The following is a 12,750-nucleotide window of genomic DNA, read 5'->3' on the forward strand; positions in this document are numbered from 1 at the left end:
AAGGGGTCCCAAGATGGAACCTTGGGGAACTCCACATGTGATACTTGTCTGCTCAGATGTGAAGTTACCTATTGATACAAAGTATTTCCTGTTTTCTACGTATGTTTTGAACCAGTTTAGTACAGTTCCTGAAAGACCTGTCCAGTTCTCCAGTCGTTTGAGTAATATGTTGTGGTCAACTGTATCAAATGCTGCACTGAGATCCAGTAAAACTAAGACTGGCATTTTTCCACTGTCTGTATTCAGACATATGTCATTAAACACTTTGGTCAGAGCGGTTTCAGTGCTGTGGTTCTGTCTAAAACCTGACTGGAAGGCATCGTAGCAATTATTCTGTTTTAAGAAGTAACTGAGCTGTTGAGAAACTGCTTTTTCAATGATCTTACTTAAAAACGGGAGATTTGAGATCGGCCTGTAGTTGTTCATTTGTGTCTTGTCAAGATTGTCCTTTTTCTGTATAGGTTTGATTACAGCAGTTTTTAGTGATTCTGGAAACACGCCTGACAATAAGAAAAGTTGACGATCTGTAACAGGTCTGACTCTAAAGTCTTTGAGACCTTTTTGAAAAAACTTGTTGGCAGGACATCTAAACAGCAGGAGGAGGAGTTCAGTTGACCTAAGATGTCCTCCAGGTCTTTGCTGTTAATAGGTTGAAACTGTTTCATGGTGTTTAAACAGTTTTTTGGTGGACACAGTACATATCCTGGATCTGCTGTTGATGTAACAATTGCTTGTCTAATTTTTTGGATTTTTTCAGTGAAGAATTTGGCAAAGTCATTGCAGGCCATGGTCGAATGAAGTTCAGCTGCCACTGACACAGGAGGGTTTGTTAGCCTGTCAACTGTAGAAAATAAGACCCGAGCATTATGGCTGTTTTTAGTGATGATGTCAGAGAAGTAGGACCTCCTTGCATTCCTCAGTTGTAAATTATAATTGTGAAGTTTCTCTTTATAGATGTCATAATGAACCTGGAGGTTTGTTTTTCTCCATCTGCGCTCAGCTTTCCTACACTCTCTTTTTTCATTTTTCACCAGTGTGGAGTTTCTCCATGGATACTTTTTCCTTCCAGAGATAACCTTCACCTTAATGGGAGCAATAGTGTCCATTACATTTAACATGTTAGCATTGAAGCTATTGACGAGCTCATTGACTGACCCTCTGGGCAGGTCAGGTGTTAATGGGAAGACCTGGTTAAAAATTGCACTACTGTGTTCAGTTATACACCGTTTTGTGATCACTGTTGTTGATATATTTGTGTGGGCTGAGATTTTACTTTCAAAGAAAACACAGTAATGATCAGACAGGCCCACATCAGACACAGTAACCTTTGAAATGCTCAGGCCTTTGGAGATCAGTAGGTCAAGAGTGTGTCCTCTATTATGTGTGGCCTCTGTTACATGCTGAGTCAGCCCAAAGTTGCCCAGAGTGTTACTCAGGTCTTTAGTCCCTTTGTCCTGAGGGTTGTCCACATAAATGTTAAAATCCCCAACAATAATTACACAGTCAAAATCAACACAGATCACAGACAGCAGTTCACTAAGGTCATTAAAAAAGTCTGTGCAGTATTTGGGAGGCCTGTAAACATTAAGAAACACAACTTTGGATGGGGCCTTCAGCTGTAAAGCCACATATTCAAAAGACTGAAAAATTCCAGGAGATAGCTGCTTACATTGAAATGATTCATTAAATAAGACAGCAACCCCTCCTCCTCTCCTGCTCACCCTGGCCTCACTGATAAAACTGTAGGAGGGGTCGTCTCGATGAAAACAGCTCCACTGTTACTTTGGTCCAACCAAGTTTCAGTTAAAAACATAAAATCAAGGCTGTGCTCAGTGATTAAATCATTAATTAAAAATGTTTTCCCAGCTAGAGATCTAATGTTTAATAAAGCCAACTTAAGTGTTTTAGAGGTATTACTTGTCCCCTCGTGTTTGGGAGCAGTCTGTGGCACACAAGGTATGTTTACTATGTTTAAAGATCTTTTAGAGTGCAGCTCTCTGTGTTTTGACCAGGCCACATGTCTCCTGTCACCTAAAAGTACAGAAATTTTAAAACCTTCTAGTAAACAGGGTCCCAGCTTCTCCTGGGAAAAGTCATCACTGCCATAATCCTCACAGCCCGGACCCTTCACACATCACGCATCAGACTGCGGAGACAGGGCATGAAGAGGAACTAAGGGGGGCGAGGCTGGGCAATGTGACTTCGATTGCTCTGTTGAGGGCGGGGCTCGATGGCGAACCTTTGGCCGCTCTGGTGGGGGGTTTATGGGGGACAAAAAGGGATTGGGACGGGGGGTAGATCTGAGCCCAGCATTGACCCGCTCCATCATCTCCTCAGTGAATTTCAGGTGTGGGGAGGAGGGAGAAAGGGAGGGGGAGGAGGGTGATGGCCTGTCAGGGGTTTGGGGGACTGGGGAAGGTCGTGGTCCCTTGTCCTGGTCGTTGGTGTTGTTGAGAGAGTTGGAGGCAAATAGGGACCCCTCTTCTTGCCTTAGATGTCTCTCCTTTCTGAGGCTCTTCCTCAGATGCCATGGATGTCTCTCCTTTCTGAGGCTCTTCCTCAGATGCCATGGATGTCTCTCCTTTCTGAGGCTCTTCCCGGGTGGGGCAAATGGAGCTCCTCCTCAAGGTTTCTGCTGGGCTTTGTCTGTTCTTGGAGTACTGTTTGTTCCTCTTTATGAGATAACTCCTCGTTTATCTCAGCCTTGGCACCAAGCACGGATGGATGACGTATGGAATAAAACAAGTTGGAGGTGAACAGTTTCACCCCTGACTTGTTAAAACAGATGCCTGCGTTCCCAAAAAATATTAAAGTTGTCGATAAAGTGCACTGAGTGGTCAGCACATGCTGATATAAGCCATTTATTCAGTGTAAACAACCTGCTGAATCTCTCGTCTCCTCCTCTGACCGGCGGTACAGATCCACTGATGAATACAGCTGCATTCAGAGAGTTTACAGTATTTAATAATCCAGTAAAGTCCCGTTTCAGAACCTCCGACTGTTGTTTGGACACATCGTTTGACCCTGTATGCAGAACAATGTTTGTCACAGTTGGATATTCATCTGCAATTTGAAGAATTCTCTCCTTCAGGTTGTTGACCATATCGTTAGGAAAGCAGAGGACTTTAGTGTTCTTACCGCACATCCTTTGTACATCCTTTACGGCAGAGTCACCCACAATCAGAGTTTCAGGCCTAGCCTTTAGCTTTCCCTGTGGCCTTTCACTTTTCAACAGATTTTCAGACCTTATTTCGCTGCTTTTAGATGGATGGTTGTCCGATATAGATCCAGGGTCCTTTGATAGTGGAGCAAATCTGTTCTGCAGTTTCACATTCAGTTGTTTTGGAGGTTTGTTGTTAACCTTCCTATTCACGGTTGTCCAGTCCTGTTTCCTCCCGTATACAGGGGTAGAAGAGCTTCTCTGTCTCGTAGGAAGTGAAGGCCAGTCGGTTTCGGAGATTTCAGCTCGCTGTGCCCTGCCTGTGATACGTCCTCCCCCTTCCAGGAGACATGATTTATGTCTTGGTTTTGCACCAAGACAGTCTAAGGGGGGATTATCACTTGAGGATTTATAATAATGCACAGAGTCTACTTTCTTGGTCATGTTATCTGTGCTCCTTAGCTGTGTACTAGCTTGCTCATCGCCATTGTTTTGAATCAAAGGCAAGGTTGTTTCATTTCCACACAGTCCATTTACCTCCACGTTTACTTCTAAGCGATGAATTTTTGTCTCCAGTACTGCAATCTTCTGCAGGAGGCTGTGGTAGTCATCTGTGGAGAGGGAAGGCATCTTGTTGCTAGTTAGCCTAGCGGTTAGCACCTTTCCAGGCTATTGAGGCTGCTCGGTGCCCAGACGCTGTAATCAGGCTTCAGCTGTGTCTAGGCCACAGACACACGGAGCGCTGAGGACAAGGTAACCATAAAATGTTGCTGTTTCTGTTAAGAACACTCTAGTCCTAATGATCTACAAGTGTCCAGAAGTTATCGCAGGTAAGCTCACACGGAAAAAAGGGAAAAAATCAGCATAAAAATCAATAAAAATCAATATAAGAAGCAAAGCATTCAAGAGCAAAGAGATGAAGCGTCCACACTCACAAAGGGGAGGAGAAAAAAATCAGAGAAAAAAATGAGAGTGCAAATCAAAAAGCACCTGACTAGCTAACGAGTATTAGCTTAGCATGCTAATTTAAAATGCTACTCGTGAATAAAGTTACTACCCATGCATCAAAATGCCTGTAACTTTCAGGATACATGCTAGTACTGCTTACAATCAAAATACATGTTGACAATTACCACTATAAGAATGTTTTCATTAATACAATTACAAAATTGACAACAGTATCGCTCACTAGCACCTACCACCAGCTTGGGAGTTTTTCTCCTTTGCTGACGCATGCGCTGTGCAGCAATTTGGAACCTTAACAGTTGCAGTTGCTGTGTCTGTCCACCAGGTGGCTCCAACTATTCACAAAGCACATCAATTTTGAGGAAATTCATTAAGCTATTTTCTAACTCTGTTACATCTAGCCTTCAGATTTGCGTCACCAGCTGTGACACCACAGTGTGCCGTTGTTCCTTGCTATCTAAAATATACGAGGACACTGGCGTAAATTCTTGACAGTCTCACACTTGTTTAATCAGTTTTCTGTTTGACGTTCATTCAGCTGTGTCAAAATCCCAGAGGAACCCACCTGATGGATTACTAAAGTTTTATTTAATCTAATCTAATCTAATATCTTTGATCTCAGCCAAACCGATTTATTCCGGTACAAATAAAACACATAAAAAAGTCCAACAATTACTTTTTTAAGTTATCCGAGTGACTTGTATATCATATTTAACCTGAGTAGCGAAAGACAGCGGGGGTCATGTTGGTCATGTGTAAATTACGTTGAGTAGGCTAACCACGTTATTACATTAATGCATGTAAGGTAAAGTAGCAAACACCGTCGTAGTTACATGCGGCTGTCTTCTTGTTTGATGGCAGATACTCCCTTCACCCTGGCCAAAAGAAAGGCCAAAGAAAAAGAGCAAAACAGTTAAACATGAGATGCGATCATGGCTCATGAGTTAGGTGTTCGTCTTGTAATCGGAAGTTTGCCGGTTCGAGCCCCAGCTCAGACAGTCTCAGTCGTTGTGTCCTTGGGCAAGACACTCTACCTACCGCCTACTGGTGATGGCCAGAGGGGCCGATGGCGCAATATGGCAGCCTCGCTTCAGTCAGTCTGCCCCAGGGCAGCTGTGGCTACAACTGTAGTTTGCCTTCACCAGTGTATGAATGTGAGAGCGAATGAATAGTGGAATTGTAAAGTGCTTTGAGGGGTCCCGAAAAGCACTATATAAATGCAATCCGTTATTATTTTTGGACAAGGTTTGTGTTTTTTCCATTGTTTAAGCACTGCTTCCAGCCAAGAGTGATACCATATATGCCCCATAGCTGCAGAAAAGGCTAACATTGTTATCTTTTTACCAAAAAAACAGCTAAACATGAGAGGTTTTTGGACAAAGTTTGTGTTCTCCATTCTTTAAACACCGGTTTGAGCACTGTTTAGGCACCGGCACAGTTTCAAAAGTACCGGTTTGGCACCGGATAAAACCTAAACAATACCCATGCCTAATGACATGACTACCTTTAACAGACTTTATTTGAACTGGCAGAATGGAAAGAAAACCGCTGTCTCTTCCGGCCCCTGTATGACCACAAATTTTCATAGGAGTTCCATAGTTTCATAGGAGTACATTCTTTGAAAAGGAGGGCTCTCCAAAGGACTCTGGACTTAAACCATTGTTATCAATATGGAGGACAGTGGTATGACCTTTACCACATGTCCTACATGTCAAACGCTTAGCACAGTCCTTACTTATGTGCCCAGCACCTAAGCAACCAAAACACAGCCCTTCCTCCTTCAGAAAAAGCATTTGTCTCTCTGCTTCTTCCGCTGAAACTGTTGACACTCCGTTCGCTCTTCATCTGTAACATCGGTTCCAAAGCCGTGCTTTGTGCACCGATCGTTACTAGAGTAACTGCGTGCCTGTCCCAACCCATCACTAGCCTTCCCTGCGTTTGGGTCTAGCCAGCACACCACACGGGCACGCCGAATTACTGTGTTTAGTTTGCACGTTTCCCCCGATCATGACAGTTATATGTTTTCCTTACATTTTCTGTATGTATATTCTTGGTTGCTGACTTTATATTTTGCACACTCAAAATATTTCCATCATTGGCGAGATTCACACTGCACCTGCAAAGGAAAAATCAAAACCTCATATTCTGTTTGGTAAACACTTTGTGTGTTTTTTTAAATCATGCTGCGGTCAGCGTCAGCATCTAACATAGAGCAAAGAATGCAGTAATCCTCAGTTTTCCCTGAAACACATTCATGGCCATTAGCTTTTAATCAAATATTATTTCTTGAGTAATTAAAATATATTAGTACAGTTTTTCCAGAAATACTTCATGGCAAATTAGTCTCCTGAATTTTTTTAGACGCTGGACACAGCATGGCCTTATTTTTATTACCCTTTGACTCAGCTTTGACCTGCTTTTAATTAGTTCAGGGTCAGTTTCCTTTTCATTAAGTCTTCTTACAAGTACATCAGAATGATCTGCTGTCATGCTAACACAAGTTGACACATGGTTTAACAACATTTCACATCAAAACCACGAAGGGAAGATCAATTGAAATAGTTATATCCAACATTATTATGTTCTAACTTAAGGAAATACACAAAGTGTGACTCTTGAACAAACCTCCTTCAATGTTCAGAATGATCAAAGTGGATAACAAAGACATTTCTCTCAGTCACCTGTTTGTGTTTATGAAAAACAAGGTACTAATCAGCAGTGTTGGTCAAGTTACTTGAAAAAAGTAATCAGTAACTAATTACTGATTACTTCCCCAAAAAGTAATCCCGTTACTTTACTGATTACTTATTTTCAAAAGTAATTAATTACTTAGTTACTTTTTAAAAACATGATTTACACCCTGAAGAGGTGATAAAGCGATATCTCTTTCAGCCCAATTCTACTTTTTCTACATAATCCATCATACAAAATGTGATCAAATGGAAAAGTCTCATTTTAAAACTTGTTTTATTAGTTTTAATCTTTTAACTTTATGCATCAAGCAAAAATGTAATTATATGCACCATTCTCTGACTTGAATAAATTAGTTTAACATTTAAACCTATTTTCTGCACATTCCAGCACATAAAATAAAATATTTTGTGTGTTTACACTCAGTCTTTCAAATAGATGCAAGTAAAACACAGCAGAAAATAAATAAAGTCAAAGACTCAGCGGTCCTGTTGCTCTATTTTCACCTGTAAAGCAGGAGCAGGGTAGGCGGAGGTTTACCCTGGTGCAGGTGTGCCGCGGTCAGTGGAAGAATCCGCGAGTTTCTCTGTGAGTTTCCCATTACGTCGTAGCTACTCGGTGCTTGCTTGGAAGTTTAGGGGTTTTTTCGCTGTAAAAAGAAGTTTTCTTCCCACGCACAGCGGACACTAATGTTTTTGTCACTTTTTATGGAATCAAACTCAAAGTAAGGTCAGTACTTCCACGCTTTAAACGCTGCACGCTCATACTCTCTCCTGCACTCGATATGTGATCCATTGTTGATCTGCACTCAGCTGTTGTCACCAACGGCGCACTCGCTTACGTCACTGTCATGAGACATTCTGGCAAAGAAATCACGGTTTTAGTAACGCAGTAACGCAGCGTTGCTACGGGAAAGTAACGGTAATCTAATTACCGTTTTTGCAATAGTAATCCCTTACTTTACTCGTTACTTGAAAAAAGTAATCAGATTACAGTAACGCGTTACGCATTACTGCCCATCTCTGCTAATCAGTGTCAGTGCGCCCCAGGGCAACTGTGGCTACAATGTTGTTTCCCATCACCAGTGTGTGAATGTGTTTGTGAATGGGTGGACTGTATGTAGTGTAAAGCACTTTGGGGTCCTTAGGGACTAAGTAAAGCGCTATACAAATACAGGCCATTTTCCATTTAATACACAGTCTGTGATTGCTTCACATTGTTAGTTTACTCTGCCTGTCTGTGGGTTTTTGTCCAACTTGGAGTGAACAAAAGCAGAAACAGTAAAAAACGTAAACTGTGAAAGTCTAGTTTATTTCATGAATACAAAAGAAAAACATTTACAGTCAGCAGAAAAAAGTAGCATACATGCATGATAAAATGGATACTGCTGTATAACATGGACAGTCAGAGTAAAATTCATTGTCTTACCACTTAAGATATGTTTTAAACTTAAAAAGAAAAACACACTGAAATTAGTTTCTGTATTTGCCTGTAAGTCTTGTATACAATGTGGAATGTTAAACCATGTTCAGCGGTCCCCAAGCCCCAGGCCATGGACCGGTACCAGTCCATGAGTTGTTTGGTACCGGGCCGCGAGAGTTGAGGCTTGGGCGTGAAATTTATGGTTTTCATTAACTCTCTTTGCCTGGGTCTTTTCCCCATGTTGTAGTTGTGTGTCTTATTTTGAAAGAAACATCTACATGTTACCATAGTGACCAGAGAGCATTAAGGGGCAGAGAGGAGGATGTTGCTCTCAATCTTGTGGGCGCATTTCCGGAGGACGCTGCTAATAAAGTTACACGATTACACGGTGAATTCACGTTTATTATTTTATTTACAAAATTCCAGTGTTTGTCTTGGTCGTATCATTTTATTTTGTTGTATTTATCCGCCTTAAAAGTCAGTCCATGAAAATATTGTCTGACATTAAACCAGTCCGTGGCGCAAAAAAGGCTGGGGACTGCTGCTGTAGATAGTTAATAAATCTGTTTATCTGTTTTTTCAGACCTCTGACCCTGAAACCAGAAGAGGATCTTTCTGTCTCTTCAGATTCATTGTGATCCAGTGATGGGAGTGATTTCATGATCACGCTGATGTTTGCTCAGAGCAGATAATGAAGTGAATGTTTTTGCACATTGGTAATAGTGAAACAATTTATTTGCAGCGTGGGATTGTTTGTGTTTGGAGTATGAACTGAGCTTACCGAAACTTTTGTCACACTGGTCACAGCTGAAGTTCCCTTCAATGTGTGTACGTTCATGATTGTTACGACTCCCTGAGTACGAGAAACTTCTGTCACAGTGTCTGCACTTGTATGGTTTCTCTCTTGGGTGGACTCGTTTGTGTCTATTAAGCTCACCTGCAGAGGTGTAGGATGACCCACACTGGTCACAGATGTGCTTTTTAACCCCACTGTGACAAAGTTCATGGTTTTTTAATTCACTTATAGTGGGGAAGCCGCTCCCACATTCTTTGCAGTAGTTCATTTTGTCTCCAGTGTGTCTACGTTGATGTATTTTCAGGCTCTTTTGATTACTGTAAGTTTTTCCACAAAGGTCACAGCGAAACTCTTTCCCACCACCACAGTGACGACAGGGTTGAGAACTGGATCCATCTGTGTCGCTCTGCTTCTAAACAAAGACACAAAGACAGTGTAAGTCAGTCCTTCAACATTTTAATCCAGAATGAAGCTTGAAATAAAGAGCATCTTTGCCAACATCCAGTTACATTTTACTGTCACAGTGAAACTATACACACAGCTTGGTTGCATTGATAGAGAAGCCACTGAAGCAGCTCAGCGCCTTTGTGAACGAGGTGCAGCAAACAAATACTGTCAAATACTGCGTGAGTCATGGCACCACTTACCTCAACATCCAGTTGTGAAAGCTGCATCAACCTGAGCCAAAAAGTGATCGAGCTGGAACAAAGGATATCAGAAGGCAGAGGGATAGGCCATTTCAGCCGTCTGCTCAGCCTTAACACCTGGCTTTCCTCCCACTGTGTCTCCCATGGTGTGGGTTTTATTAACAATTTTGATGCCTTCTGGGAGAGGAGGCATCTTTTTGGGGCAGACGGGCTCCACCTCAACGCCTGGGGACGCCGTCTGCTGTCTGCCAATTTACCATTTGGTGTACAGCACTCCCGCACACCGCCCTGTCATTACTCAAACCGACATTACCTGCTGATCTATCCGCCACTGACTGATGTCCCCCTGGTCCCAGCTCCTATATCTGCTCAACTTTTAACAGTAATACACAAAAACTCTGGACTCGGACCTCTCTCTCCCACAGTCAACATAATACCCGTCATAATCACAAACAGAGAGCAACACAATTATCATAAATCCAGTAACTCCAAAAACATTAATAACCTCCGGCCTCTTCAAAAATGTCAACATGCCAACCTCTGGATGTCGGGAGTTTTGATCTCCTCCATACCTGCTTCATGCCCTGGTGGACGGGGCTGTGGCCCCCCCACACCCTCTAGCAGATCATTACATGAAGGAACCTTTTAAATACAAGCGCGTCCATGCTCACAGGTGTACACACGGGTGATCACACACACAAACTACACCCTTTTTGGCTTCTACCTCAAAACACACTGTGTTCTGTTGATCTTATGTGCTGCACAATAATGTTTAATATTTTGTTTTTATTGTTATATTCCCATAGATCATCGTCCTGTTGTTTATTCTATCTTCTACTTGTTTTCTTTCTCAACAGGTGATCCAGGTGATTGATATATGTATTTTTTGTCTGCTTATTTTGTTGGTTTTTGTTTTTTTGCCCTTTATCCTTGTCCCTCTTCTCTGCTGTTTTTCCCTCTTTCTTTCTCCCCTTTCTCTTCCTCAGTCAAGTCTGTCCTGTATTTACCAAGTGAAAATAAAAAATAAAATAAACAATAAAAGGTGAATCAAACAGACCATTACGGCAAAGCTGGGATGGTCAATTTGGTAAAGTAAATCCGTTGGGCATCTTTCTTCGCCTTTAGACAATAATTCTGATGGCAAAAGAGCCAAACGGGACAGGCAAAAAAAAGAGAGTGTGGGGAGTGAGTTGGAGGGTGGGGTGGGCTGCTTTTAACCATGTAAAGCACTTTGTGCTACATTTCTGTATGAAAAGTGCTTTATAAATAAAGATTGATTGATTGGTTGATACTTTGAGGACATGTAAATAAAACTAACAGACTATTAAAGTAAGTTGATTCTGAATGTGTGGTAGGATGCACTGATTGCTTTTAGTTAGATGACCCTCCTGTTGTTCAGTTAGTGAATACAAGTAAAATAGAGCAGTTCTGATATGTACAATATATATTTTTAAATGTATTTTGCCATGTATGAAACTTGCAAGTGGGTAACAAGAGGGGGCCATGTGAGAGTCAAGTGACCAGGGACTGAGACTCCACTGAGGGTGAAGCCAAAACTAAAGCCAGATGTCTGGCAGCACATAAAGTCAAAATCAAATTCAGTCTAAACTAATTGGATCGGGACCTTGTGAATCAGAACTGAATGAGTTTTAGAAATCAGTGACAATACCCAGCCCTATTGTCTGTGAAGGTTTTCCCAGATTTTAAAGCCCTAAGGGTTTAAAAACGCTGAGACTCTCTACCAAATCAAGTGAATTAAATTGGGACCTTGTGAATGGAACTAATTGTTCTAAAGACTGAAGAAGTTTCTCGGATGAGAGGTGAAACGTCTTCAAGAAACTTAAAGAAGGCCGAATGCTTTTCTTTACAAGCTCCTTAGACTACCCATCCCTATAATCTACATGAAGGTTGAGGTTGGAAAATTACAAATAATTTAAACAATGCTTCAAAAAAATGCAACTGTACCTCAAACATGGATACCAAGTAACAGGAATCATTGTTTTTAGTAAGATGACTTATTATGTTCTTTACGGACATCCAGTCGATGCCTTTGCATCCAGTGGAATTACTAACATGCTAACACAATTTAATTAACAGAGTTGTTCCAAACACTCAGTCTAAAATAAGAAGATAATAATATAAATACATACCTCACAGTAACTGCACTTGTAGAGTTACTTTCTGGTGTGGATCTCTTGGTGTTTTCTCAGGGACTTTGGAGATTTGAAAGTCTTATCACACAGGTCACATTTATAAGGTCTCTCCTCATTGTGGGTAAACATGTGGCGTTGTAACTGTGCATCTGTTGTAAACAGTTTCCCACACTGAACACAGCAGCAAACATCATGTCCAGTGTGAATCCGTTGGTGAATATTTCGGGTCCCTAGCCGACTGAAAGTGTCTCCACAAATGTCACATCTATATGCTTTGATTCCAGAGTGGGTAACTCGATGACGTTTTAAGGTGCAACTGAGAGCAAAAGATTTACCACACTGATCACAGCTGTATGCTTTAACTCCACTGTGGATGAGTTGGTGTGTTTTTAAGTGTCCAAGTTGGGTGAAAGATTTTTCACACAAGTCACAGCTGTACGGTTTAATTCCACTGTGGATGAGTTGGTGTGCTCTCAGGTGTTTAGCCTTGATAAAACCCTTCCCACAATCGTCACAGGTGTGTTTCTTCTCTCCCTTTCTTCTGTGAGGTTTGTCGGCCTCCTGAGAGCGCTGACTTCTCGCTCCACGTTGGTCCTGCAGTGACAGAGATACAAACAGAGGCAGTGAGTGAAATGCAGTCGTGGAACAAACTGAAACTCCATAACCTGCACACAGGTTCAATAACAGAGATATTCTTGCTCACCTTTTGGGTTGAAGTCATTGTTTCCTCTGTAGTGGCTGAGCTGAGTCTAAATGGCTCGTCTCCTCCTGATGATCAGCTGGAACACAAAACATATTTATATGTGTTAGAGTATTTTAAGCTTTTATTGTCATGAAATGTAACTGAGTGATATACTGATAAGTGTTTAATATTTCTGCTTATGCAAACGTCTTTCTATCATGAACTCTCTGAAC

This window comes from Astatotilapia calliptera, chromosome 9 (genome assembly GCF_900246225.1).
Source record: "Astatotilapia calliptera chromosome 9, fAstCal1.2, whole genome shotgun sequence".
In the NCBI taxonomy this organism is placed as follows: domain Eukaryota; kingdom Metazoa; phylum Chordata; class Actinopteri; order Cichliformes; family Cichlidae; genus Astatotilapia; species Astatotilapia calliptera.